Here is a 26,212-nt window from a genome sequence, read left to right as displayed (position 1 = left end):
GCCTGCACCAAAATGCCAGGGAGAATCTGGAGTAATGGTTCCAGTGAGAGACTAGTGCATGTTGAAAGAGCAGAATATTGGAGTCAACACTTGTTATGCAGAGCTGACAGGAGAATTCTGCCTTCACTAGCTAAGCAATTCACAGGTGTGAAAGCCAAGCTCAGGAACCCAACTAATTCTCTAATATGCATTTTCTTATGCATTTCTCAATTTACAGCTTCTTTCCGCCATCCCCCAATCCAAGGCATAGCATTTTTTGTGGCTGAGTATAATTTTTTTTAACATTCCATTATTCGATTGTATATACATGGCACATCAGAGAGATTCCTATTATTTTTAACAGGACTTCTACTTTACAAACATTTGTCCTAATCCTGCAACTTGGTATGGGCTGGAAGATCTCTGTGACCACACACTTTACACTGCAGAGCTGAAGACACCGGGAGTAAATGGGAAGAAAGAGCTTAGAAATAGGAGAGGTAGCACTGGACTGGGACTCAGGAGGACTGTGTTCCTTTCCCAGTTCTCCCACTTGGCTGCTGGGTGACCTTGGACAAGTCACATCTTCCCTGTACCTACGTTTCCCCATCTGCAAAATGCAGATAATGATACTGACCTCCTTTGTAAAGAGGTTTGAGATCTATGGTTGAAAAGTACCATGTGAAGACAGTGGTATTTTATACCACTTTAGCTAGCTAAGGATTCAAAAAAAATTTAAAATCCTATTTTTCATCATATAAACTAAATTATTTCATTCAGAGAGATCTGAATACACCACCCTTAGCCAATGGGATATATGATATTTTATGCTGAACGAACATTTGTTGCTCATGCTTATAATACTACGGAAAATACTTAACAGTAACGTCTCTGAAGGCACCTTACATAAAAGTTACCACAGTCTGTGATGCTTAGCAGATAGCCAAAATGTATTGTATTTGCCATACCTGTCAAACTGGAGATTTAAAAGATCATTTATGGACCTGGGGCCAAATTCATCCATGCTGTAATATCAGGGATGAATTACATTTGAATTTTGCAAATGTTTGGAAAGCTGGCACAACAAGACCCCCTGCTAGTTGGAAATAGAATCTGAATGCTTTTAATTTACTAGGCCTTTTTACTTTAAAATTAAAAATAAATATTTAAAGCATTCAGTCACCTTATAGTGTGAGTCTTTAAAAACACCACCTATTTAAAACTATCCAGCTCAGTATGGTGATTAGCTATCATGATCCATAACTAGCTCAGACTGGCACTTTTGCCAGTCTATTTATTCCCTTTACTTTAATTCCAAGGATTTAAAAGCAAAAAGGGCAATAAGCCTTCAAGATGGCTGGTTAGTGTGCTGGGGAAAATGGGTGTGAGACATTGGTTCTACTTTCTCAGCATCTCTTGCCTATAAGCAGTTTTGCTACAGTAGCAGAGAAATGGATGAGTGAAACAGAAGAAAATACATTTTGACCTATCTTGTATCAAATAATTCTGAGAAGAATCAAATTAAACTGTATTGCTTTGGGTAAGTATTGCTTTCTTCTATATGCAAATGACAGGGATATTTAAGGTAGAAAAAGCAACCCTGAGATTAGCATTTATCATTTTACTGAGAAAGGCTCATTTCCCAAATGGATTCTGCTGCAAAATTCAAGGTAGAGAGAACACTGTAGTTGTAAGTTGTATCATACCACCACAATGAGGTTTTCAGTTTTTGCTGGTTCATTTCACTGCAGCATTGCTAATACCAACTATTTCATGTACTGCATGCTGGGAAAGAACATGAAAGGACTCCATATTTCTAAAACTGAATTGGCTCTGTTAAGAGAACTATTTACAGAGTACTTGCTTCTGCATTCCAGCCATGAACGTACAGACTGACTTCCCAGTACCTCCTCCAAATGCTTCCCTCCTGAAACATGTGCTCCTCCCTCTGAGTTCCATGCTGGTTGTTACTGTGGGGTTTTATTTTTATTTTTTATTATTTCTCAGGCTCTTAGTGCATGTTCCTTATGCTTTCCATCATGATACTTTTCAATGCTTATAAGCAAAAGACAGACAGACATCAGGTTTACACAGCCACAAAAGAGGCAGTGTGGGTTAGTGCTACATACATGGGACTGGAAACCAGATGGTAAAATACTGGTTTTCATCCTAACATGCTGTGCCTTTAAACTAGAGAAAATACTTCACCAGGAAATGGTAAGGATTTATTAATAACAACCCCTATGTTGCTTACATCAGCAGCACATACCAGTTCAATGTGGCTAAGATACCACTGGACTGATAAGTAAGATACCAGTAAGCTGAATCCTCCAATATTATCGGAAGGGAAACTACAACTCTCTGATAAAAAAATCCCCCACACATGCACAGCTAGCTCAACTTCTGAATCTTACACTGAACTCTTTCATTCATATGATGAAATGCTATGCATGGAAGTGCAGGTGGTAAGGGTGGTGGTGGTATAAAAACCAAACTAAACTGCTAAGGAGAAGGAAATTAAAAAACACCTACATAGCAGCCATGCCAAACCCATGAAAAAAATGCAGAAGTTGGGCTTGTTTTCAGCTTAATTGGCTTGTGAGTTGCTTGTTGGCTAGTTTTTGGCTTGTTGATTGTTTGTCTTGTTGCTTTTTTTTTTTTCGATCAGCTCCCAGCAAGCAGGGGCAAGGGGGAGAAAGTTAGGGGTGCACAGCAGGCCCACCACAGTACCAGACTGCACTCTAGAGGGATCCAGTCACAGAGTGTTGAGGTTCTTAGGCATTGGTTTGTTTTGGCCTTGTTCTGAAATGGGATTAGCTTGATTTCTGGCTTATTGTGAAAGTCAGGGTGACTTTACCACGTGAAAGTTGGGAACTGTGTTACATAGTGACTCTGAGTCTTGTTATAGTACAAGGGCATTAAAATGGCCATCAGCAGCTCACCCAGCAGAACCCTGCACCTATTACAGCATAGCAAATTTCCAGAGATGAGCTCCTTTCATTTAGATCTGCAGCTGCTTCTGACATCTCCCAGCTGAAAAGGCTCGAACAGTCTAGCAATATTAAAAACTCATCCTAGCTTCCTCTTGAAGCTGTAGAGGAAGAGCAATAAAAATAAAAACTCTGCCGTGTCCTATGTGTTTACCGTCAGGCACACAAAACTTGATCACAGTAAAAACACAAGCCATGAGATTTGTTTCTAGAATTCATGCTTTAATTGCACGCATAAGCCTTATGCAATGAATATATAAGTCTGATATTTACAGTAATGAGGTGAGTCAGCAGTTAACGGTCAGTCTCTCACGTTGAAGCTTATTATGCAGCAAGACTAAATATAAATAAAATGCTTTTATCAAAAGAATTTAAATTCCCATTACTTGCCAGAGGTGTTTAAGATACAGCTTACATAAGTAATTATGCTATTGGCCAAACTGCAAAAACAATTTATCTATATTGTAATCATACCGTCGATATGGGCAACAACTTTTGGCAGTATGCTGAGGCTTGTGTAATGGATCACCACGTGAAAAGGCTAGTCTTTCACAGTTATAGGTCATGACTGGCACGAGCAGCACATCTGTCACACAGCCAGCTGATAGAGGAGACTGCACAGCACAGCATCTCCACCCCCGCCCCACTGCATGATCATGTCTCAAAAGATGGCTCTCATTTCTCCACCTTGCATCTCAGTTTTCACTGTGCTAGATTTGCTGTTCAGTTTCGCAACCATCTCATTCATCTACGTGTGATGCACTGGAAATGTTAATGCCATGGGAAGATAAAACAGAAAACAACAGTTTATCACATCGAAACACTAATGTCTTTTGGCTGAAAACAAATTACCCAAGAGGTCTTTCTGATGCCCTCAAGCAGAGAAGCATTTGGCGTGCTTTGAGTGAAACTAGCCTAGGCATGTGTCTAAAGTAATGTTTGAGGCTGGATTATAAAGTATAACAGAATACTTCCACGCTAACGAAACCAAAGGTTGTGCTTTACTTCTTTATTTTTCTAAACACAGTGGATAGAATCTAGACAGCTACCCAAAGGAAGGATAAGTATGAGTTTACCATGGCTGCAAAATTCTTTTAATACATTTCACAAATATTTCAAAATTATGATTAGCATTATCTATTATGTGTAAGATAGAAGCACCTAGAAGACCTACTTGTGGACCAAAATCCCACTGAACTAAGCACAGTCCAAACATAAAATAAAAATGACAGTCCCGGCTCCAAAGAGCTTACACTTAGGGCCAGATCCTGTTTCTATTCAACATTCCTGACACTTTTCTCAGACAGGGCTCTGTGAGCAAGGACACAGAGGGAGCTAATGTTTCTTCTGAGCTTATCCCCTCCACCCCTACTTGAGTACAGTGGCAGGCAGACTGCAATTTAAGCATAGGAAATGAACCACCTATAAAATCACCCCTCAGACAACACACTCCAGGTACAGATGTGCACAGCCACCTTGGGATGAATGTTGTGAACACAAAACTGTCGTCACACCTCTCTCACAAACACATTTTCATGTGTTCAGGTGGTGTGCACATTGTATTTATCTTGTGAGCAGGACTCTTGTGGAAGAATCCCAATCATCTCATTCCCAAGATTTGAGACTGCCCTCTTTGATGATTGCAAACTTGACATGAAAATCTCATCTACTCTCCCTTTCAATGCTCTAATGCAAAAATGCTTTGACAGATAGCTGGCGGGGAGCTCTGACAGCTTCATCTTAAAAGTTGCCCCCCTTTTTCTGGACCCAAGTTCAAATGTGTTTTGCATACTCATACTCATATAAGGGCTAGGACTATACATTTGTCATGGAGTCACCATGGTAGTTGTTAGCCATTCTGCAACTTTCCTGTGTGGTGGTGGTCGTGTAGAAAGGGATGTGGGGCCCACAACAAGTTTAAAGAGACATATTCCAAAGTTACTGCTCCTGCTATCTTTATAGGTGCTAATTCCTTGGCAGATAAACAGCAGTGGATGATTATCTCCTGGCCAGCTTTTTAGGCCTGGTGGAACTTTTTGAATTAAGAAATATTTTCTCATCTCTTCCACCAATTCTCTCCTTTTTTTCCCCACTGGGAAGAAAAGTAAGAGGGAGAGAAATAGAAAACCCCCTAACATTCAAAACAATTTTTTTAAAAAGGAAATGCAATCTGTGTTTGATTTTGAAAAAAAATTGTTTAGAATTTTTTCCTGTGAAAAACTGGAGAGGGAAGAAAATCCAAATTTTGAATGAAACTGCAAGTATTTTCTTGCAAAAAATACCAAAACTTCAACCAGCTTTACTGCTGCTACAGGTCTGAACTGGGACAGAGAGAGAGAGTGGTACTAATTATTTTTTTAACTATTCATAACCAGTCCACATTATTTAAACCCTTTAAAAAGTGTTTTTCTTCTTATAAATCAGAAATTATAAATCACAAAACTGGACTTCAAATCATGTGACCAATGATTTGCAGGATTTTTAAAATTTAAATACACTTGACTGATTATTCCCCCCCACAATCAGACTGCGACATACTGTGTCAAGCCACTAGTCTGAAAACTTATTTATTGTCTGATTCACATGACACCTTGCAACTTTAATAGAAGAACTCTTATGGTCACAACTGGCATATAGGTGTGAGTAGACCTGATCTGGAATTTTTTGATGAAACTTTTTTGGTGACAAGGTGCCAGTTTGTCAACGCTGTTTGCAGGAAATTTTAATTTTGACATCTTACCTCTTAAGAAACATTTTGAACAAAAAAGTTTAAAAATTGACACAGTATTTCAATTTGACATTTTTGAAATGAAAAAGTTCTGGTCAAAATTATTTTTTGTTTTGAAATTTAATTTATAGTAAAAAAAGTGTGCTTGCTGGCAGCATGTTGGCTGCAGACTGGAATAAAGCATATTGCATCTTTGTTCTACTCTTAGAAGCTTTAATAAACACCTCCTCTCTGCAAGCATATCTCCACTGCTATAATGATCAACACACCTTTCAAGATCCCTGGATCCTATGTATGCCTATCACAACACGTGGTGTACTTCATCCTAAATGCCCCAATAACAATTATGTGGTTGAGACCAGACAATCACTACACTCGCGAATGAACTCACACAGGAAAATGATAAAAGCCAAAAATACATCACCTCTGGGTGAGCACTTTTCACAAAGCAATCACTCTGTATCAACCTATCAGTCCTCGTCCTCAAAGGAGACCTGCACATCGCTTTCAAAAGACAAGCCTGAGAGCTTAAATTCATAACTCTGCTAGACACTAAAATTCATGGACAAACAGAGACACTGGATCGATGGCTTATTACAGCAATGCGTAACACACTAACCCTCTCTTTTGGGTCCTGTGACTGCAGAGGTATTAATGGGCCACTATCTTGTATGGTCCCTTACAACATGTACAAACTACTTATGCTAAACAATCTGTTCCACCTTGCATTTAGCTGTGATGCTAGGAGGACCTTCCCAGACCTGAAGAACAGTGTGGCTTGAAAGCTTGTTTCTTTCACCAACAGAAGTTGGTCCAATAAAAACTATTATCTCACCCACCTTGTCTCTCTAATTTCCTCTCTGTAGCAGTTGTGTGCTTAATAGAACAGTTATTTCACTAGCAGATGTGTAACTGCATGTCATCTTTTAATGGGATAAATATAAATCAAAGGAAAAAATATTATTTTAAGTAGTCTCACCTGTCAGAAATGTGTCCCTCACGTGATTTTTTTTGGTTGTTTCTTGATTTTTAATGATATATTTTGAATTTGTCACTTGTATTCAACCACTGGGCAGACAGACCTCACGAGCAAATTTAACCTAACAGTGGAATCGTTTCCCACCTCAGAGAATTTATGGTTGGACTTAACATCCATGCAACCCCATACATTGTTTGCAGAAGGAACTTAAACCAGGTCCCTCACGATGTGTCACTGGGCACGGATTCAAGTAGCTGAACTAACAAAAAGGAAGTGTCATGTCTCAGGTACAGCTGGGCAAATACTGCAAAAATAACATTAACAAAGACTTGTGCCAGTTGCAAATAGCTATTAGTTCAACCAAGTTCATGGTTCCTTCTGTGAACATTTATGCAAATCAAGATTTATTTGAGGACTCCTTGTCCTTCATGCAAATGTGTGTGTGTGTGTGAGAGAGAGAGAGAGAGAGAGTGAGAGAGAAATATATTCATCCTCTGCAAATATGGACTTGCACGGTTTCCTCTGGAAGTGCTCACTCCCTGTTTATAGAGTTTTAATCATCAATTAGGAAGGAGAAACAATATCATTTGTAGAGTCCCTTGAAATTATTTTCATTTCTTATAACATTTCATTTTCATTTTTGGGAATTTCATGTTGTTTCATTTTTTCCTGCCCTGGAGAGTAGGAGGCCCTTGAGGAGGCTTGAGTCCTGCCCCTGGGAAATGGGATGCTCGGGGAGTGGTGGTTACAAAGCAAGCCCACCCCTCATTCACCTCACGGTGGTGGCTTCTGTCCCATGGGCCTGGGCTTGGCTCCCCTCTTGACAATGTGATCAGACATGCAGGGTCACAGTGCTCCTCAGGTTTTGCCCAGTTGCCCCTCCCATTTGGCCTGACTGCCTCGTCATCATGCAATCCTTTTGCACTAGGTTGCAAAACCACTCATTCAAATTTGGCATGGCCGACCCTGGTCATGACAGACAGGCAGATGGCCAAACCTGAGCAGCACTCAGCCCAGCCCTGCAGGTCAGGATCCACAGTATCTGCCCCTGTTGGATGAGGTTTTTGTTTTAAATGTTCTTTTTCGTTTTGCGTTATTTCACATTTGCGAAAAAATCATGTGAATTAGATAACTAAACGTACACTATGAACAAATAATGAACAGCAGTCAGAGATCAATCCATACACGGAAATGCTGGAGCCAAAATTAGGAACAATAAATATGTTATAAATCAAATCTCTGAATAGATTGTGAATAGAAAATAAAGGGCTAAAATCACTACACAAGTTGCTTGAATAGCTCTCCAAGCTTCAGTTCCCAGTTGCCAGGAGCTCTTTGGAGGAAAAATATCAGGACTATGTTTTGAGGTATGTAGTTATCAGCTTTACTGATCACGACTGCATTACATGATTATCCACCCAGTACTGACTTAACTTAGTGCATTGACTTCAATGGAGCTATACTGATTTACACCATAGGAAGAGCTAGCTCACTAAGCATGCCCTTATAATCTATCATTATAAAAAACATAAGTAAGTTTTCTGGGGACAGTCTCTTAGTCATTGCAATATTCTGGTCAAGGATCTGGAAGTGATCTTCCTAGGTCATAACGAAAGGCCATCTCTTACTAGCTGAGCTGAGCTAGTAAGAAAAGTGTTAAAAACTTCTCTCAGCCAAGAGTCACTTCAGAATAACTAGTTTAGGAAGAAATTCAATTTGGCAGCACATTCTTGGCAGCCCTGATAAATTGTATCTACTCTATATGAGTTACAACTGGATGGGCTAAAGGAGCCCAGGGCTTAGTGTTAAATGTCCCCTGGGCCTTGAAATTCACTCAGCAGTGCTGCAAAGACAGAAAACATTATGTAACCAGTCTCCAAAACTCAAGCAGGCATCCAGAACAGGAGAAAAAGTTAGTCAGCTCAACAGCTGCCTTTGTTTCTTCTGTTGATACTGCTGCTCAGAAGTTTCCAGGTGGGAATTATGTTTGTTCTCACGGTTTGTCTACACATGCAGCTGCACTGCTGCGGTGCTGTATCGCATCTGGTGAATACGCTCTAAGCAGATTGGAGAAAGCTCTCCCCTTTGCATAATAAAACCACCTCTGCGAGAGGCGGTAGCTATGTTGGCAGGCGCTCTTCCACCGACATTGCGCTGTCCACCTCAGTGCTCATGTCGGTGTAACTTGTGTTGCTCAGGTGGGTAGTTTATTCACACCTCTGAGTGACATAAGTTATGCCAACATAGGCGGTGGTGTAGACATGGCCTGTGAGACTCAGGCAAAGGAAAAAAGGTCAGGTTGTGTCATGATAAAATGTTGGGGCACAGACGATCCAATAAGTTCCTGGACTGCATTGCAGACAACTTTTTATTTCAGAAAGTTGAAAAAGCTACTAGGGGGGAAGCTGTTCTAGACTTGATTTTAACAAATAGGGAGGAACTTGTTGAGAATTTGAAAGTAGAAGGAAGCTTGGGTGAAAGTGATCATGAAATCATAGAATTTGCAATTCTAAGGAAGGGTAGAAGGGAGTACAGCAGAATAGAGACAATGGATTTCAGGAAGGCGGATTTTGGTAAGCTCAGAGAGCTGATAGGCAAGGTCCCATGGGAATTAAGACTGAGAGGAAAAACAACTGAGGAAAGTTGGCAGTTTTTCAAAGGGACGCTATTAAGGGCCCAAAAGCAAGTTATTCCAATGGTTAGGAAAGATAGAAAATGTGGCAAAAGACCACCTTGGCTTACCCTTGAGATCTTGCGTGACCTACAAAATAAAAAGGCGTCATATAAAAAATGGAAACTAGGTCAGATCACGAAGGATGAATATAGGCAAATAACACAGGAATGCAGAGGCAAGATTAGAAAAGCAAAGGCACAAAATGAACTCAAACTTGCTATGGGAATAAAGGGAAACAAGAAGACTTTTTATCAATACATTAGAAGCAAGAGGAAGACTAAGGACAGGGTAGGCCCACTGCTCAATGAGGAGGGGGAAACAGTAACGGGAGACTTGGAAATGGCAGAGATGCTTAATGACTTCTTTGTTTCGGTCTTCACTGAGAAGTCTGAAGGAATGTCTAGTATAGTGAATGCTTACGGGAAGAGGGTAGGCTTAGAAGAGAAAATAAGGAAAGAGCAAGTAAAAAATCACTTAGAAAAGTTAGATGCCTGCAAGTCACCAGGGCCTGATGAAATGCATCCTAGAATACTCAAGGAGTTAATGGAAGAGGTATCTGAGCCTCTAGCTATTATCTTCGGGAAATCATAGGAGACGGGAGATTCCAGAAGACTGGAAGGGGGCAAATATAGTGCCCATCTATAAAAAGGGAAATAAAAACAACCCAGGAAACTACAGACCAGTTAGTTTAACTTCTGTGCCAGGGAAGATAATGGAGCAGGTAATCAAAGAAATCATCTGCAAACACTTGCAAGGTGGTAAGGTGATAGGGAATAGCCAGCATGGATTTGTAAAGAACAAATCGTGTCAAACTAATCTGATAGCGTTCTTTGATAGGATAACGAGCCTTGTGGATAAGGGAGAAGCGGTGGATGTGATATACCTAGACTTTAGTAAGGCATTTGATACAGTCTCTCATGATATTCTTATAGATAAGCTAGGAAAGTACAATTTAGATGGGGCTACTATAAGGTGGGTGCATAACTGGCTGGATAACCGTACTCAGAGAGTAGTTGTTAATGGCTCCCAATCCTGCTGGAAAGGTATAACAAGTGGGGTTCCACAGGGTTCTGTTTTGGGACCGGTTCTGTTCAATATCTTCATCAACGATTTAGATGTTGGCATAGAAAGTACGCTTATTAAGTTTGCGGACGATACCAAACTGGGAGGGATTGCAACTACTTTGGAGGACAGGGTCAAAATTCAAAATGATCTGGACAAGTTGGAGAAATGGTCTGAGGTAAACAGGATGAAGTTCAATAAAGATAAATGCAAAGTGCTCCACTTAGGAAGGAACAATCAGTTTCACACATACAGAATGGGAAGAGACTGTCTAGGAAGGAGTATGGCAGAAAGAGATCTAGGGGTCATAGTAGACCACAAGCTTAATATGAGTCAACAGTGTGATACTGTTGCAAAAAAAGCAAACATGATTCTGGGATGCATTAACAAGTGTGTTGTAAACAAGACACGAGAAGTCATTCTTCCGCTTTACTCTGCGCTGGTTAGGCCTCAACTGGAGTATTGTGTCCAGTTCTGGGCACCGCATTTCAAGAAAGATGTGGAGAAATTGGAGAGGGTCCAGAGAAGAGCAACAAGAATGATTAAAGGTCTTGAGAACATGACCTATGAAGGAAGGCTGAAGGAATTGGGTTTGTTTAGTTTGGAAAAGAGAAGACTGAGAGGGGACATGATAGCAGTTTTCAGGTATCTAAAAGGGTGTCATCAGGAGGAGGGAGAAAACTTGTTCACCTTAGCCTCCAATGATAGAACAAGAAACAATGGGCTTAAACTGCAGCAAGGGAGATTTAGGTTGGACATTAGGAAAAAGTTCCTAACTGTCAGGGTAGTTAAACACTGGAATAGATTGCCTAGGGAAGTTGTGGAATCTCCATCTCTGGAGATATTTAAGAGTAGGTTAGATAAATGTCTATTAGGGATGGTCTAGACAGTATTTGGTCCTGCCATGAGGGCAGGGGACTGGACTCGATGACCTCTCGAGGTCCCTTCCAGTCCTAGAGTCTATGAGTCTATGAGTCTACCCCAAAAAGTGGAAATACAGATATACTGGACTTCAGTATATACACAATGTGCAAATCTAACACAGCAGGCCACAGATCATTTTTAATAATTTAATTCAGAAAGAGCTGACTTCCTGATAGAGCTGAGTATATTTAAATGCATATTAAGTGAAACCAGACTGACCTTTTCTTCCAATGTGGCAAAATGACCAAAACAAACAAAAACCAAAAGTTGCTTTCCATTAACTACCATGTCATGTCCTTAACACATAGTAGTGGCTGTCACTTACCACCATTAAAATCAGTGGTCCAAGGGCAGGAAGGGAAAGGAAGGGAACAAATTCTGATTGATACAGCTAGACTCTGTCCATGTAAATTCAGCTCATTTTCCACTGGACATGGAATTCTTTCTGCTCCCTGTCCTACAGTGTTATTCGATGTTGCTATTAAATAGCAGTTAGTGAAGAAGATCCTGTGGTATTAAAGCACTTAGAGATCTCCAGGATAAGATGGAGAGCAGGCTGACATACAACCTAGAAACCATTTAAAGATATGCTACAGATTTGCCTTGAGGTGCTGATAGTGCTTTCTTTGGGGACTGCCCAGCAGGAGCCACTGCCTCCTGTAGGCCCTATACAGGTCTTTGGGGGGTGGGGTGTACAGAAAGTACCTGTTGCATAGGCCACCAGGGGGTGAGAAACCGTGTTTCTTGCTGACAGCCAGATCTCTGCCATCCTGAATGCTGTAGCCAGGTGAAGGGAAGGGGCACGTGCAGCCACATACTGTGGAAGAGAAGCTCCAGAAAGCTAGAGTGCAGTTGCAAGGGAACCTCTGGAGGTTCCCTAATAAACATGCTCAGGATGATGAGATGAACTCCACTGGCTCAGTACAGAGCAGGTTGGCAGTGGAAACATTTTCCTGCTCATCCAGTTTGGGAACAAGCACTTCCCAGCCGTCAGAAGAACACTGTATCGTAAGAAAAGGCATAAATCCGTAGATGCCAGCATTCCCCCATGTAAGCTGCTAGGGGAGATGGTTACTCAGTGCTTCCTGAAAAACTGGGTAGTTGGCCCCTGAAGCTTGGTGGGAAGGTCTACTGTAAAGCACTAAAAGGCATAACTGCAACCAGGAACTGGCTGGGAAGAAGATAGATGGTGTTTGTGAACCTGAACTTGCAGGGTTTAGTTTCCAGGCAAACCTCATGAACGAATTTCAAGAGTGAAAAGTGTTACCTACTAGTACAGGAATGATGCTGTAACACACCACCAAAATAAAGAGGTGAAGAAGGCTTTGATCTTACAGAGCTACTGTATTTGCATTCCTGTGGTCTGATGCAATTAGTATTAACCTGATGCCACTGAGCTGCTAAAGACACCATTTCTCCATTATCAAATGCAAGAGTGCTTTCTTCCTCAAGATTCTCCAACATATTTTTAAAGTCTTGAGATCCTTTCTTTCTCTGTATGCACTATGATTATATTGTACAGTAACTCCTCGCTTAACATTGTAGTTATGTTCCTGAAAAATGTGAATTTAAGTGAAACAATGTTAAGCAAAACCAATTTCCCCATAAGAATTAATGTAAATGGTGGGGGTTAGGTTCCAGGGAAATTTTTTTCAGACAAAAGACTTGTATTTATTTATTTTATATATATATTACACACACGCCTATATACACACAGTATAAGTTTTAATTTACTACTGTACACAGCAATTTACTACTGTACACAGCAATGATGATTGTGAAGCTTGGTTGAGGTAGTGAAGTCAGAGGGTGGGATATTTCCCAGGGAATGCCTTACTGCTAAATGTTGAACTAGCACTTGGCTGAGCCCTCAAGGGTTAACATGTTGTTGTTAATGTAGCCTCGCACTCTACAGGGCAGCACAAATGGAGGGAGGGGAGACAGCATGGCAGACAGAGACAGACAGACACTGTGTGTGTGTGTGTGAGAGAGAGAGAGAGAGAGAGAGAATGTGCATTTCCCCTTTAAGTACGCTGATCCCACTCTAAGTACATTGCCTTTTTAAGTAGATCAGCAAGTAGAGACAGTAGTTGCTGCCAGCAAGCTCCCTCCATCTTGAGCCCTGTTGTGCCCGCCCCCGGCTCTATGGAGATGGAGTAAGGGGGGGCAGGATCAGGTGGGAGGGGAACACACTGACATTAGCACCCCTCTTCCCCTGCACAGCAAGCACGATGCTCCCGGGAGCCTCCTAAGGCAGAGGGCAGAGGTGGGAGTGACAGGTGAACTGCCGGCAATTGATAGCCTGATGGGCGGCTGCCATACAGGGAACTTAGTGGAGCAGGGAGCTGATGGGGGGCTGCTGGCCCACTCTGGTTCCAAGCCCCCACCAGCTAGTTCCAATGGGCTGCTCTTTCTGCAAGCAGTGGACAAAGCAGGTAGCTGCCAAACATATAAGGGAGCATTGCACAACTTTAAACGAGCATGTTCCCTAACTGATCAGCAAACAACAAAACAACATTAACCGGGATGACTTTAAGTGAGGAGTTAATGTATCTGCATAGTCAATCTTTACAATTAGCGTCTAGCATCTTTCTCCAATGGGCTCTTTTTCTGCATTAGTGGTGGCTACTCTCTATTCCAGGTCATTTCAAGTCTAGTCTTAACTGTCCTTTTTATATTGCTACTGTAACAGTTTCCCTCAGTGGAGTAGCTACATCCTCAGTGGTTGGAGAAGAGCAATGAAAACTAGCAAAGGATTTCTAAGATCAGCAAAACATCTAGTTTGCCTTCTTTCTGCTAACGTACAAAGCTGTATGCTACCATTAGAGTCTCCTGAGCAAGTAAAAACCACAGAGCATTTCAATTAAGTTAAATTTCCTGCTCCACTTCTAACTTGTAGCACCTCATCCACCCCCAACAGTGACCAAAAGACGTCATGCTGTCCATTCCCATATTCATTTCTGTTGTGTGGGGGGGGGGAGGGGGAGAAAGTGACCAGGAAATTTAGATTGTTTGTCTGTGCGAGAGTAACAGAGAAAAAATAGAACAAGATGATACAGTATGTCACAGAACCATACTCCTCTTCAATCTCATTCAGGATATGTCAGACAGGTGCCTATGCAACAGCCATTTCAGAGATGAATGTTTTAGCAATAGTGAAGTACTGTACAGTCAAACTCATGGAGGAGTGAATTCTTATAAAACTTGGGAAAATTTTTGACAGGTCTTTGGAAATACCAGGCTAGGAAAGACATGCTAACATTTACTGGTGATTTTATCCTGGCAACACCATTGTGGAGTATTTTACAGGTGGGGAATAGGGCAAACAATTTGCCCAAGGTCACACAGAAAGTCTGCAGTTGAGCCAGAATTTGAACCCAGAGCTCCCCTGGCCTCGTTTGAGGACCTCTCCATTAAGCCATTCGTCCTATCCCTCTGTCACTCAAGCATTTGATCTAAAAGAAAGAGGCACTGCAGTTCAAATCATCCCAATAGTCCTCTCTCCCTCCCTCTTCCTTCCATTAACCACCACTCACACTACAAGTACAAATAGATTATGGGCTTCTATGACCACCTGTAGAGAGGGTTCATTGGGGTTCATCCCTCTTTGGGGACCTACATCGCCTCCCTTAGTCCTTGCACGACCTCTTGGGGAATCAGCTGGGCTGCAGGAGTCCTGGCTCAAGCTGTCCATCTGAGCACACACAGTTAACAACAAACAGATAACTAGCCCGGGCCGTGGGGTAGGGCGGGGCAGTAAAGAGTCACAGACCAGGCCCTTAGGCAAGGGGTGAGCAAACCCAGGTAAATAGCAAACCCAGGCTTTGGGCTTCAAGCGGCCTGGGAGAGGGGGAGACTGCCACCCATGCGTTGGGTGAAGGGGGGGACGTAGGCCCTCCCACTTCACTGCGTCCCTGCCCGGGGCCCTAGCAGTGGCCAAAGGCCCATTGTTGTGTCAGTGGGGATCCTGGCCACAACACATTGACACAACTGCAGCTGTGTTGCAGCCAGACTTGGGTTGGCTGCCCCCAGACTATTTCAACTCCCCCTCTGGAGGTACCTGGGTCAAGGTGTTGTCCTTGCGGGGAGGGGAGTGGATCGATCACCATTGGATCCTTGGGGTAGTTGGCAAGGGGTCGGGTCAGCAACTCTCCCACATGCTGGTCTGCATTGAGTATCAGCTGGTCAGGCCAGTCTCCAGGTCCGCCACTGGTTGTTGGAGTCTCCCCAGCGGGAGCTGGGTCGGAGATGTCTGGTCTCTTTAGCAGCTGCCTCTCGAGTGAGCTCTGGGGTTGAGCTCTTATACTTCCTATCCAGCCTCTGACCCTCTGGGGGGTGGGCTTGAAGTGCTCTGGCTCCGCCCTCTCTGGTGTCTGGTGGACCTCGTCCCTCTCCATGGCACCAGGGAAGCACACTGCCTCCCTACACTACCATCAATCAAACAGTCTGGGTCAGGCTGTTTATGTAGGTTTCTTAGTTGTTCCTATGTCAGGTATACACCACACTGATATTCCCTAAATATCCTTGTAATAATGCTGCTTGTCGGGAGGTTGTCAGTTGGCGTTTGTCCCTGGGCCCCATCTCCCTTGACCAAAAAATGTTAATTCCCCAGGTAGCTTCATAAGCAGCATCCCTTGTATGGTTGCACTGATGCTTTAAAGTTACATTTCCCACACCTAGCAAATGCCAAGTACCAGTTCCAGTGCAACACTGAAGCTGCTCCAGATGGTAGAAAAGGATACATAAACGTTGACTGTGAAAATTATGGGTCTGCTCCTGTGAGGTGCACAGGTCCCTCTGCTCCTCACAAGGTCATCATGTTTTACTGATGACCTACAATAGGTGACCTGAAAGGAACGACAAGTAGAGTGCCGGTGGTATGAATCCTGTGCCAGATTTGAACAAACGCACCATATAGACTTCCTGAAATCTCAGCCTGTGGCTGTGCAGGATGTACAGATGACTTTCTTTGACTCTACCCAGGCATCAGTAATGCCAGGAACAGTGGCTATTTTGCTGGTGGTGGGAAGTCTGGTTAATCTGTCCTACCTTTACTAAGTGAAAAACATCAAGTCTTTCCTTGCTGCAAGGAACTCTAAGTCTATCCACAAGATAACAAAATTCAGATCAGACCCAACTGTCTGCCTCCATCTCTAGGGGACAGTTGCAAGTGTGTATGTGTACAGGGGAATTCTCTGCTTGATTTCTGGTCAGTATCATACATGAAGGCTCTGGCAGTGCTGCATTTTTTGTTTGTTTGTTTTTTTGGAACAAACACCTTATAATTCATCCCTATCTCCTTCCTGGCTGGTGAATGTTGATGGAGAAGAAGAGGATTCATTCTTAGAGTTGTTAATGCCTCCTCGATAGAGGGCGAGGTTCCAGTTGCCCTTACGATAAACATGGCTGAGTCCTGTGCTCCAGGAACCAGCTCTTGGTGTTGAAAATCTGGCCAGATATTGACCTGCTCTGCATCTCCTCTTTTTGGGAAAAAGCTTGTCAGGGAGGTTGCAATGAGACAAGTCCTCAGACTTCCTAACCAGTATGGTTTCAGACCTGCATACAGCACAGATACTGCACTTAGTTGTGTGCATGGATGATCTTTGCCTGACATTGAAAGAAGAGCGGGCGTCCGTGTCAATTCTTATAGATCAGTCGGTGCCTGTGAATTTTGTTGATCATGAGGTTTTGCTGACTTATTTGCTGTACCACAGTCCCCACTCCTCTGTGCTACTCTAAAGGACCTTTCCTTCCTCTCTGGCACTAAAGGACCACGCTGCCACTAGCTGATTGTCTGAACCTTCATTCCTCTTCCTCCAAAACTAATTAGAATAAGGTCCTGATTCAGCAACGTACTTATGTATGTGCCTTACTTTAGGCATATTAACTTTCATGGAAATACTCCTGCGCTTAAATACCTAGCTGCACTGGAGCCTAGGTGTTGGAACTCTTAACATTATCTCCCTGTGACTTTTCCCCCAGACATAACAAGATCTTCTCAGGAAATGATGCCATGCAAAGTGACTGTTCCTGCTCTGGTATCTCCAGCTCTCTTACTCCCTAACAATCAATGGAGCCCTTATGCAGCATTTTTTAAAACAAGCTCATCCTGTGCCTGGAAGAACAAGAGGGAGAGTTCAAATCTGTATCTCTCTCTCCTAAATTTATTGGCTTGATCTGATGCTATTTTTATCCCCTCTCGCCTTGAAGTTTGAGGATGGAACAGCCCTATGCAGTTATTCTTTATGACAGAAAATAATACCCAGACCTTAACTGTGAAGGCATATTTTTATTTGGGGGTCAGGGTGGAGGGATATTTGTATTTACCTTCCATTCCCTTTGTCAGACTGCTAAGAAAATTACTTACAAAGTTTATATATTTTTCCATTTTGGAAATATTGATTTTTTCCCCTATTTTTTGAAGAGAAACCAGGATCAGCAGAGATTTTCTTGTTTATTACATTGAAGCGGTTGTTGTTATACAAGTAGTACCTTGTCATGACAAATAACCTTTACTTATTTGTTGACATCAACAACATCTGGGCAGGTCTGGGAATAGTGTGTTGTTTTTGTTTGCTACTACAATGTCAGCAAAATGAAGTGTCAAGGCTGAAGTCCTGCTCTCAGATATTCATGCCCAGCTCTGAGGGCAAAATCTGGGACTGTTTTCTGTTAGGTCATTCAACAAGATGCCTATTTTTAGAAGTATTTAATAGCAATGGATGGGAAACTTAAAAAATGCTACATATGGAGAGAGGTAGTTGATAAGAGCTGCAGTGGGAGTCTGAAGATCTGATTGGATCCTCTCTCTGACTTCATTTGTGACTTTGAGCAAGTCCCTTTACTTCTCTATGCCTCAGGTTATCCCATCTGTAAAATGGAGATAATGATCCCTACTTGCTTTTTTGTAAAGTGCTCTGAGATCTATGACTAAGAAGCACTTTTTAAGAGCTAAGTATTACCTTTATTATCTAGAGTTTAGGGAACTGTTTTTACTTCTCTATCAGATTATAATAAATTTTGAAATAAAATTTTGGAGCCATTACTTTCCAAATATAATTATCTCCCCCATACACCCATTCTTTATATAAAACTGCATAACCTTGATTATCATCTACATTTGCCCACATTAGAATTAGTTGTACTAGAACAATTATATGATCATTAAAATACAGAGCTTCAAAGACTAGGAATTTGATGAGCGTGGAATGTCATGAAACACTATGGAAACAGCATTACAGGATTTAATACTGTACACTTTAGTGGTCTGAAAGTCCTGCAGTATAATCATAGGATGCCAATATGAGACTGAACAGTGAATAATCCTAAAATCGAGTTAGTATTGGCTTATTAGTTATATCACAGAATATAATAAGTAGAGTCTATCCAGCCACCGAGCGCCATGAGATATATGGTGTTTGTGGAAAACAAAAAATGGTCCTGTGTTGCAGGAGAAAAAGACAGCATTTAAAGTGCAAGATGCTGGCTTGTCCAAGCAGCAACCATTAGACTGTACCCTAATATCATGAGTCAATCATGTTGCAGTATGTCCATCACAAAAAATTCCAAACAAAACCCCACAGTTGACAGTCAAATAGATGAAGCAAGAAGGCACACAAAAAGCCTTTGAAATGACGTTGCTCTGTTTCTTAGCATGTAAAACACTCTCTCACACATACCAACTCACAAGGTTCAACAGTTACTTAGCTCCTGATTGTGCATACCCTTACTCACATGAGCAGTTCTAGTAGTCCCATTGCAGTCCTCTGGACTGTTACCTCATTCACTACATGCCATCCATCCTGGCCACTGAGGTCCCAACTGAACTCTCAGTTACATTGGTGTAATTTCAGAGATACTCTGGATCTAAACCATAACTGTAAACAGAACTGGTCTCAATAGAAGGCCTCCTTCTGCAGGATCTGTCTCATTTATCACATGTTCCTGTCTCACTGACTGTGCACCTTCCACTGGTTCTCAAACTGATTGGATCGCACCCCGCTTCTTTGTGTCTGTAGTCATTTATGCCACCCGCTGCTCCCACCACACAAGTACATAAATGGCTGCCCAGCTCTGAAGGCAGAGCGGAGAGCAGCAGCTGTTGGCCAAGTGCCCAGCTCTGAAGGCAGCACCGCCACCAGGAGCAGCATAGAGGTAAAGGTGGCAATACCATACCATGCCACCCTTACTTCTGCGCTGCTGCAGCAGTGGTGCTACCTTCAGAGCTGGGTGCCCAGCCAGCAGCCACCACTCTCTTCTCATGCCCCCTCCTCAATACATTCTGAACCCCCACTAGGTGGGCATGTTCCCAGTTTGAGAACCTCTGCACAATCCTACCTGATTACTGAATGAAGAAACTAAAGAGAATGTGATCATATCATTAGGGTATTATAATACATTCATACAAGAGGGTAAGTGTTAAGGCTACACAGACCATCTAAACTTGGGCATTTCCTGGCTGCTTTGTTTTTAACCTTAAGGTTTAATTTAAAATATTTTTCAGTATGGAATGTTTAGATTTTTAAGACAAGTTGAGAAAAAGACATTCTTCCATTGATTTCAATGAATTGTGGATCAGACCTTTGGAGCTATATTAAAAAATAGTCAACAAATGTATCCCGGGTTATTCTGAATATTTTTCAAGAATTAAACAATACACCTTTGCCAAGTTATAAAACAAATGATAAAATGACTAGATTTTCAAATACTATATTTGATGAATTTCACAATGCATCTATTCAACTAATATTAAAAAATTACTTGCCCAGTAATAGTGAATGTAATGAACTACAGAATGGATCCTTGTAGAAGAAGTAGGCGTGCATTGTACTTACTTTCAGACAGAGATTGACAGATTAAAAAACCTCACTTGAAAACATGAACGTTTCGAAAGTAAAGAGTGTACGAAAACAGGGAGGTATAACACAATGGAGACCCATCCTCTAGTCTAGGCAATACTGTAATACCAACAGCAGAAACTGTTTTGCAACCCTACGATGACTGTGCTCTAATACTTGGTGCAGGTACAGACTAGTCTTGGATTATACAGACTATATGCAGCAAACAAAACTTTATCAGTGCACTGTTTTTAGAAACAAAAGTACTTGCATCTCTACTCTCTTAGAGAAGGCAGATCAAGTAGTATTTTAAATGCCATGCAGCCTAGAGGATATGTTGCAATATGACTATATTTATTCCCCTTCACTTCTATCCAAACACTGCCTACTGTCAGACAAACTGTAATATCATTTTTTCTCTGCAGTCATCCATCATTGTTGTCACCTAGCCTCCCACTTCAGGCCTTTCCGCTACACTGGAAACTGCTAGCAAGGACACTCATGTCTGGATTTGAGCTGCTCTGCATTGTGTCACTTTCCCACCATCAACGTCTCTTCCCACAACTGGCAATGTACAGAAATTGATCGATGAAAAAACCCACCCACAAAAATGTCTCTGCTCTGGAGAAGTGACATCAGATAGCACCTCTATGCTGAGTTTCCTCTCCCAGCCTCTCCCTTGCTCTGATCTGTCACCTGGCAGTGGAAGAGGGCAGAACTGTCCATGTGATTCCTGTTGCAGAGAGGAAATGAGGTGTCCTATCAAAAACATACTGAGATTTCCCCTGAGACTTTTTTTCACCTTGGCTTTTCAAGAACTCAGTTTGACGTCAGACTTCATTATTCTGATATTTTTATTTGGCATACAGCAATGTTACATTGAGTTGATTAGACTTAAACACAGGGGGTGGGTGCGGGGTACAACACAGATCTAAAATTACACAGAAACTCTTTCCCTTTATAGACATTCACATATTCGATTACAATGAATATAATAAATGCATTACACATTCAATGATCTGTATATGACTGGGGAGGATGCAGTTTGCTTGTTCATTTGGTTACCTCCTGAAACCCTCATAATTTGATTAGTTTAACTCTGTCCCTGTTATAATAATAGGATTGATTTTGGAAATACAGGTCTGTTTTAGTAATTACACACACACACACACACACACACAGCTCTTTAGCTCCTATATTTCTATAGCAGATGCTCACAATAAATTTTCTCCTCATAGACTCCTTGGGCTTAATCTTCTCAGACTACCTCTTACAATGTTTATCAGTGGACTCATTACCTGGCGATTTACACTGTTCACACTGGGGTACATTCTTCTCTTTCCGTATCACCAAATTAAAATAACTCTGGTCAGGTCATGCATCCAATGAAGTGGGTATTCACTCACGAAAGCTCATGCTCCAATACATCTGTTATTCTATAAGGTGCCACAGGACTCTTTGCTGCTCTGGCCAGGTAGTGTGTTTACAGTAGCAAAGTGTTCTTACAAAGTTTTGTAACATTATTACAAGCTAAATACACAGGAAATTATTAGAATATGATGGCAGGGTAAGTGATGAGTGTAATGTACTATGTAATGTATACAATATCCTAGAAAACCATAAGGTCAACTTTCTATGAAATTGATAAATAATTTTAATAAAAAATAAAATTATGAAGACACAGCAGTGACTCCATAGTTGTGCCAGTCTGAGAGGTCAATTTTAAAATTTATTTTGACACGTCTTCTAACTTTTGATCTAAGTGCACAATTGGCTTGAAAATTTCTGTGTGTAAAATAGGGGAGAAGATTTTCCATCTGAAAATCTCATAACTCTGGAAATTTTCACATAACAGTTACACAAAAATTAACAATTTTTAATCTCTTTACTACATTGCCTCATGAGTTCTCCACTTTGTTTTAAATCATGGATTTTACCCCAGATCCCTAAATTGCCCCCTCAAGGACTGAACTCACAACCCTGGGTTTAGCAGCCCAGTGCCCAAACCACTGGGCTATCTCTCCCCCTCCCTTTGGTGTGTGACCGAGGGCATCTGTTGACCTGGGGTAAGTGACTGACCCCTTGGGGTTTTCTTAGTACACGATAGACTTCTAACCCCTCAAAGCAACACATGTATAGTTTGCACTGTACGCTTGAGCATAAGATATTTTGTAAAGCCATTGTCCCAGATCCTGAACTGGTGCAGTGAAAATGAAGTCTAGTAATCAGAGATGAAATGTATTATTACTAACTTAATTTATAACAGCTAAGTCACTGAGTTTTAAAAAGAGACATAACAAAAATCGCTGTCTTTATCCAAATTGACTTGATCTCTGTAAGTCACTTACAGTGAGATTTTCTAAGGCCAGGTCTAAATGACAGACCTATATTGGTGTAACTACATCACTCAGGGATGTGAAAAATCCACACCCCTAAGCGATGTAGTTATATCAACCTAACCCCCACGTAGATAGTGCTGTGTCAATGGGAGAGCTTCTCCCATTGACATAGCTACCACCTCTCAGGGAGGTGGATTAACTCTGCTGACAGGAGAAGCACTTCTGTCAGTGTAGGAGCGTCTTAACTAAAGTGCCAGAGATGCATAGCTGTGCTGCTGTAGCACTATGTGTGAAGCCAAGCCCTAAATCACACATGACTTTGAGGGGGAGCTGAGCACCAAATTCCATGTGCATTTGAAAATTTCCCTCTTAGTGATGATGGGTGGGATTTTCAGAAGCACTCAGCACTGGCTCAACTCTGCTCCCATTGAAGTCATTGGCTCCCACTGATTTCAATGGGAGTAGAATTAAATTACTGCTTAGCATTCATAAAAATGTATCCTAAAGGTGTAGTTCACAGGGACTACATTATTGATTGCTAAATAATTAACTTCAAAAGTGCTAAGTGCCTGCCGCTATTCCAGAACTAGCAACAGTTGTAGGGGACAGGTAGAAATCTGCCCCTCATATGAAAGCAGAGGAATTGAACCCAGGTTAACAGGGTGTTGGGGAGTATATAAGGAACCAGATTAAAGGCTGGCTGAGACCTTGAGCCAGGATGAATTTATTGTAGTCTCCATTGTGTCCATATCACCAGTCCACCACACAGTGTTGCAAGTGTAGTATTGGCACAGGAGAAGCTGTAGGGGTAGTAGTTAGTATTCTAGTAACACAAAATGAGCCCAGTTAGGGGCCTCCACTATGCTAAGTGCTGTACAAACAAAGACACAGGAAGACATGGTCCCTTCTGCAAAGAGCTTGCAGTCCGATTTAAAGCATGATGCCATAAGGCCAGGTGGTGGTACTGCAGAAAAGGGTCTGAGGCTTACAGTGAATCACAAATTGAATATGAACAAACAAACAATGTGATGTGGTTGTGAAAAATGCTAATACAATTCTGGGGTGTATTAACTAGTGCTGTATGTAAGACATGGGCCATAGCTGTCCCACTCTAATTAGCATGAGGGACACCTCAGCTGAAGTTCCGTGTCCTGTTCTGAGTAGCACACTTTAGGACAGATGTGCACAAATTGCGGAAAGAGTCTAGAGGAGAGCGACAAATGCGATAAAAGGTTTAGGAAACCTGCCCTATGAGGAAAAGTTCAAAAAACTGGCATGTTTACTCTTGAGACAAGAAGTCTGGGGGGGGGGGAGGATCTGATAGTCTTCAAATATGTTAAGGGCTGTTATAGAAAGAGGACTGGAGAACAATTGTTCCTCATGTCTACTGAAAGTAAGACAAGAAGTAATGGGCTTAATTTGCAGCAAGGTAGATGTTTGTTACATATTAGGAAAAACTGTTTAACTATATGGGTATTTAAGGTCCAGAATAGGCTTTGAAGGGAGATTGTGGAATCCCCATCATTGGAGGTTCTTAAGAACAGGTGAGACAAACACCTGTGAGAGACAGTCTAGGTTTACTTGGTCCTGTTTCAGTGCAGGGGGCTGGACTGACTTCTTGAGGTCCCTTATAGCCCTACATTTCTATGATTCTGTGCAACAACTGAGTCTGACACGTAACTGCAAGGGAAGGCTGAGGAAGGATGAAGGCAACAATGAGACCTCACAGTTGCACAGGTTAATAATTTTTTAAGTAAATATGTATCTAAGTATCTGTAATGCCAACTATAGACAGTTCGCAGAGCTGCTGGGGAAAGCTTAAACAGCCTACCTGTGACACGTTTAGATCAAGTTAGTACCTCACTTTCATGAATAATAAATTCAAATATTACCCAAACAAACACACACAAGCTGGATTATGCACTCAGGAGCATTTGACTTGAGTCTCACATGACTTTTCATGTCTGCTTTGCATTGCACTTATTTGGCCCAAATTCTTTTCCACAGGCTGCTCCTTAGCTGAAAACCATCAAAGTGCCTGATCCAAATCCCAGTGATGTACAGAGAAAGACTCCCATTGATTTCAGGCCTCAGTTCTCTAGGAAGATGACAAGGCCTGATTTTCTTCCTGTCTTTTGTAAGGTATTATTCAAAGAAGCAAATGCTGCACCATTTTTCACTGGCCATTCAGGCTTCTTTTTTCTAGTAAGGAAGTAACATGTGCAGCCGACTTCAAACAACAAACTGCAAACAGCAATCCTATCACATACTGCAAAAAGAGCCTGCTAAAGCCAGTCAGTGGATTTGCTACCTCTATAAGTTTATGCACACGTACAGAGGGTGTGCACATACAATTTTATTCAACCAACATGCATACTGTGGTATAACAATTTCTTCTGATCTGCTTAATGAATATCCACTGCTCTCAGAATTGGTAACTAGCTGTCCAATAAACACTGCATGACAGAAAAATATAAATGATATTGTAAAGTATGACGGGTCTTCCAACTCCCTCTCTTCTCTCCAGCCTTTAGTCTAACTAGACATTTTGTTGTTTTATCAGCAGAGGCTATCAAGTTGTTCAAGAATCACTGTCACATGAAAAAGGCAGAATACTTTACGATGTTACCACCAAGCAGACACATACTTTCAAGAAGAGCAACATTGCTTCTCCTCCAACCTCACTGCAGTCAGCATGTTTGATTTGTTTTTATATATTTCCCATGGTTATTATTAAACAAGTCATCTCTGCTTAATCACCATTGGAATCAAAAGTGACTCTGCACTGGAGCATTCTAAAATTAGACAACATTGATTAAAATTAATGCAAATACATAGTACTCTGTTTTGCTGTACTGTAATTTACAGAACAAGCCACCACAGATATACTAGTAAAAAGGAATCCATATCTGCTACATTTCTGCACCACTGACATTTGATATTTTTCCTGTCACTCACTCCTCTAAGAGTAGCTCCATAAAACAGTAAACTCAGAGCTTCTTTAAAGTCTTTCCCTTACCCTTTCCACAAAGCAGCAATAGTTCCATTAAGGAGTCTCACTGATTTCTGATTCTTGCAAGTCACTGTTCTCCTTTTCCCGCTCAATGTCTCTCAGCGCTCACCACTGCTTTACATGTCCCTTGGGCAGCAGAGACAGGCAGGCACGGATGGGACATCACAGCAAAGTTGCTAGGCCCTTCCTGATATAATAGCAAGCCTTGTGCCAAAGAGGCGACATCAGGCCATGCCGGATTCCAAGCGCTGTGTTGATCTAGCACCTGTTGTCAGTCATAAACTTTTGACAGTCAGCTGTTCAGCTAATATTAACCAATGAAATTGCTGGTCGGAGTAAAATGCAACGGGGAAAACTGATGAATAAAATGATTCCTTGAAAATAAGGTGTCCTGTTTTTGCTTTTTTAATTAAAAACACTTTTGCTTGAACTCCCCCTCAAAAAGTTAATTATACATAGTAACCACAGTTCTCACGATAGCAGATCCTTCAACAATAGGAAGAGCAACATGAGAGTCACTGAACTACAGCACTACGTCACGTGGTAAGAGGATAAAATAAGTTGCCATTTATTAAAAAGTCACTTGTAAAAACAGACAAAGCAAAAAACCCCACTCGTCTCACAGTGCTAACACAGTGTGTCAATGTCCTGCTTAAAGGCCATCCACAGGCTGGAATTAAGTGAATT

The 26,212-nt window shown here is 41.6% G+C and overlaps 1 protein-coding gene across 1 annotated transcript in view; it reads right to left on the bottom strand.

Moving 5' to 3' along the window:
* Window positions 1-25,672, bottom strand: part of ARPP21 (cAMP regulated phosphoprotein 21) — a 265,697-nt gene extending 240,025 nt beyond the window's left edge. The window contains exon 1 of the mRNA XM_050937943.1: window positions 25,532-25,672. The gene's annotated coding sequence lies outside the window, so the exon portion shown is untranslated. The remainder of the gene's footprint in view (window positions 1-25,531) is intronic.
* Between the last annotated feature and the right edge of the window lie 540 nt (window positions 25,673-26,212).

The sequence above is a fragment of the Gopherus flavomarginatus genome, chromosome 2 (genome assembly GCF_025201925.1).
Source record: "Gopherus flavomarginatus isolate rGopFla2 chromosome 2, rGopFla2.mat.asm, whole genome shotgun sequence".
Classification (NCBI taxonomy): Eukaryota; Metazoa; Chordata; order Testudines; family Testudinidae; genus Gopherus; species Gopherus flavomarginatus.
The sequence above is the reverse complement of the archived record's forward strand: the minus strand, read 5'-3'. Positions and strand labels throughout refer to the sequence as shown.